Source organism: Macrobrachium nipponense, chromosome 18, assembly GCF_015104395.2.
Source record: "Macrobrachium nipponense isolate FS-2020 chromosome 18, ASM1510439v2, whole genome shotgun sequence".
Taxonomy (NCBI): Eukaryota; Metazoa; Arthropoda; class Malacostraca; order Decapoda; family Palaemonidae; genus Macrobrachium; species Macrobrachium nipponense.
The window spans coordinates 44,613,621-44,618,620 of record NC_087211.1 but is presented as its reverse complement, the minus strand read 5'-3'; positions in this window follow the sequence as shown (position 1 = coordinate 44,618,620).

Below are 5,000 nucleotides of genomic sequence, written 5' to 3'. Positions count from 1 at the left end.
TTAAAGTTGTTGATGGAGTGATGCCCTTTGATTAATTTAATTACTTACAAGATTACCTCACACCTGTTTTGATGAACTTAGTCTGATTTTCTGCAATACTGGTAAGTTGTTAAGGGATCACTGTTGCCTTTAGAGTATTCAGTCGTTTAGTACCTATGATGAGGGTTCAGGTGTCTGGCTTTTGTGAGGTAACAATTAATGAATGGTAAGTGTAGTAAACCAGATACTTGGCACTTTGTCACTATATATATATATATATATATATATATATATATATATATATATATATATATATATATATATTCAGTTGTTTTCCTATGTGGAATACAACTGAATTACCATTATCTTCGTGTCCAAGAAGATTGCCAGTGATATTATATACTTAAATATAAATATATATATATATATATATAATATAATTAATATATATATATATATATCTATATATATATTATGTATATGATATGTGTGTGTGTGTGTGTGGTGTGTGTGTGTTGTATGTATATATGTGTGATATATATATATATATATATATATATATGTATATATATATATATATATATATATATATATATATTTATACTGTACTTATGATTTTTTTTACTGTAACCCACTCGTTTTATGAAGTTTAAAACTCCCATAGGAATACCATCAACACAGCAATACCTTATATTTCGATTGACACTAGTTCAGTTCTTATTGCAAGTGGTCAGTTGGTAAGTAACAAGAGTATTTATAGGTAGCATTCAGGTGTGGAATAGCGACCTCGGTGGGATTAGAAGGGGGCTGGTGACCTATACTGAAAGGGGTCAATCCACGGTCCTCGTTAGTTCCCACCTAGGTCGAGTTTGGTGGGCGTAATTGCTGGAACGCATGCTTAAGATTGGATCTGATATAGACTCGTACCTGGAATCTGATTTTCAGTGGTATCCCGACACATTTAGATTCTGTTTGACTGAAGGTGGCGGATTCCAGAATCTTTCTCTCGTACAAGTAGTTGCTTTCGAAAAATTGCTACGACAAGTGTCTCTCTCGTGCACGAAAATCCTCGAGCTTCTGAGCTGTATCTCACTGATCGTTTGTGCTTTATAAATCTTTGTGTGATGCAAATTTGATGACTGATATTTCATGGGATTTTATAATCGCCAGTATCAGTTTGTTTTTTTATTAAAATATATATTTAAGAGAGGGAAAATATACGAATTCTTAGTTTTAAAGTATTCAGTCACTTTTATTTATGTTTTCATTATAAGTGAAATTTATTTGGTACTTGTTTGTTTATTTTTTGTTGGGCCTTTCTAGAATAATTTTTTATTACTGTATCCATAACTTCCTCTATAATATATGCTGGTTAGAGTAACTGAACTAGATGCGGACGATTTATATCAAATTCCTTTACCAGATACCCATACAAACACATCTCAAGCCTTCTAAGAAACACGTTGTAGCCAACCATGATCCTTACTAAAAAAAAACTAATATAGCTCATGGTTGTCGAAGTCTGTTTCTCAAAGGCTTAATCATAATCCCTTTGAGAGCATAGTAGAATAATTTTGTGTACATGTGAGAGATAATGGTCATAATATAAAATTGAGTGAGGCCTAGTTGTTGTTAAACATTAAATTCTGGAATTAACTATCAGCAGTTAAAATGATTGGCTTTCACGGACGGTTCAATATCAAGATAGTGTCTTAAGCAACTGTTCCATGGGATACGCCCACCATGCAGACTCGACCCAGGTGGGAGATAACGAGGACTGAAGCAAAGATTAATTGACCCTCTTCGTTGCTGGGCAACCGCCATTTCTGATCCCTCCTGGGTCGTTATTCCTCACCTGAATATGCCATATAAATACTCTTGTCACTTCCCAACAGTGTCCTCATTCACCAGTGATCAGGACTTGAGTATTGTCAGTCGAAACGTATGGTTTTGTCAGGTCAGTAGCGTTTCATAGGCCTTTTGAATGTAAACCACAGACACACATACACACACACAAAAGTGCCTCAATGGCGTGGTTGGTATGGTGTCGGCGTCCCACCTCGGTGGTCGCGGGTTTTATTCTCGGCCATTATATTGAGAAGTGAGAGATGTGTATTTCTGGTGATAGAAGTTCACTCTCGACGTGGTTCGGAAGTCACGTAAAGCCGTTGGTCCCGTTGCTGAATAACCACTGGTTCCATGCAACGTTAAAACACCATACAAACAAACACACACACAAAAACATATATATATATATATATATATATATATATATATATATATATACATATACATATGTATGTATATATAATTATTATAATTATATAACCTTTTCCCTCAAGGTATATGCTTGCAAGGGTTTTTAACATTGCAATTCTCATCAAGATTTTTGGATGAATTATTTATTTTATTTTTATTTTATTTTATTTTATTGTTTTAGCTCCACGCTATTCTCTACACGCATTGCCGTCCACCACAACATTCTAATCATCAGCTACGCAATGAACTGCTTAGGTTAAAAGGAACATAATAGACATTCAAAGAAGCAGGCCTAAGTCCCTTTCCCTAGGGACCCCACCCTCACTGAGATAGGAGAAACCACATGTACATATATATATATATATATATATATATATATATATATATATATATATATATATATATTTGTGTGTTTGTCTGTGTGTGCGTACACTATTATTATGGCCAAGGCTCTGAAGAACGTTTTGCGAGCTAGGATCAAACTGAAATTGACTGAAAAAATGGCTCTAAAAACATTGAAAATGCTATAAAATAAATCACCTTGCCGTATTTCAAGTAAATAAAACTGAAACAATAAAGCAAGATAATAAGATACAATTGAAGCAGGGATAAGATAAGGTGAAAAGTAAGAGCCACAGAAAATGAAACAGGATATTTAAGCCAGGACCATTCTTTTTACATCAATGATCTATTGTTCCACCAGACTTGACCACATGACAAATACGAATAACAGTTACTGGATCTAAAATTTACCAGTAACCAGTTGAATAGTTTACGTTAAGAAAGGTCCGTTGTCAGTTTCACTCTGATTTCATTGCTTGATCTCTAAATTTAAGTAATAATTTCGTATGTATCGTTGATGTTCTGTCACTTTCCAAAACTTTGGTAAAATCTTAAGAACCTAAGTAGAAATTTTTTACGATATAGGTAGGAATTAAATTGTTGTACTGATGTGGGATATATATATATATATATATATATATATATATATATATATATATATATATATATAGTGAAAATTGAAGGCGGTTCTATCAACCAGTAGACATCAGTCGATACAAGGTGAAGGACAATCCTTTATTCCCATTATATGTACTTTTATTGTCGCGACGTTTCAAGACATAAAAGTCCCATTATCAAGCTTTAAAAAAAAAAAAAAAAAAAAAAAAAATTGACAATTCGGGCCGGGTCAGCTTCGACCTGAACTCACGAGAGATACCGAGGTGTTGAGGAAGACTGGGTGTTTAACTGCAGAACGAGTTGTTTAATGAAAAGTGATTCTAAAATAGCTAAATGCTGTTCGTTAGGGGATTTGCCTATAATTTTAAAATCCTTGTAATTCATGTCATGTTTACATTTCTTTGTATGCTCGCGTATATATGAAAACTCAGGATTTGACACCTGTTTTATAACTAACGCCTCGATGAGAGTCTAATCTCACTTTGAGTAACCTCCGTAAGGAGCCGTCGTACTTCCCTAGAGTACATCTAGGGCAATTAAATAGATATACGACTCCTGAGGTCATCAGTGGATTGAGCTTCTCTTACTGTTTAAACAGAGATCTGATATTCATTGGGTTGCAAGGATTTAGTTTTAATTCGATTGCAGGAAAAAACTTTCTATTAACAGTTTGAATTCATGGTAGAAATGTTTGTTATGAATAAATGGGACACTTGCAAACAATCGTAATTTTGGCACTGTTGGTATTTTAATTTTAGGATGGAAGGTATTGTTCAAGAATTTGTACAGGTGTTTATAAAAAAAAGTTTCGATGGAAAGCAACTGTCAGTGAAATATTGGTGGAGATAGGTTATTTCATTGTGAAAATGATTCCAGTTAGGCGTTATGTTAAAAGCCCTGTGAAAGAGGGTAGACTTGGAGTTTAGTTTAAAATTATAAAAACAGTTGCTATAAAAATTCGATCCCAGGCCGGTAAACGTTTCCTTTCTAAAACCCTTTGGTTCCCACCTTTGCAAACATTTTTATGTGCTCCCTGGAGGGACGCATACTGAACAACTGTCCTTTGGCCTACCATCCATAATTTTATAATAGTTATGTGGATGATACCTTCTTATTGTTCAGAGATAAAGATCAGGCTGACAAATTTCTTCATTATGCAATTGAAATACATCCTAACAATAATTTCACAATTGAATATGAAAAGGAAAATAAACTACCATTTTTGGATGTAACCGTTTTCAGATATGATGATCATTTTAACACCACGGTTTTTAGAAAGGAAACGTTTACCGGCCTGGGATCGAATTTTTAAAGCAACTGTTTTTATAATTTTAAACTAAACTCCATGTCTACCCTCTTTCACAGGGCTTTTAACATAACGTCTAACTGGAATCATTTTCACAATGAAATAACCTATCTCCACCAATATTTCACTGACAATTGCTTTCCATCGAAACTTTTTTATAAACACTTGTACAAATTCTTGAACAATATCTTTCATCCTAAATTTAAAATACCAACAGTGCCAAAATTACGATTGCTTGCAAGTGTCCCATTTATTCATAACAAAAATTTCTACCATGAATTGAAACTTAATAGAAAGTTTTTTTCCTGCAATCGAATTAAAACTAATACCTTGCAACCCAATGAATTTCAGATCTCTGTTTAAACACAAGGGGAAACTCAATCCACTGATGACCTCAGGAGTCGTATATCTATTTAATTGCCCTAGATGTACTCTAGGGAAGTACGACGGCTCCACACGGAGGTTACTCAATGTGAGATTAGACTCTCATCGAGGC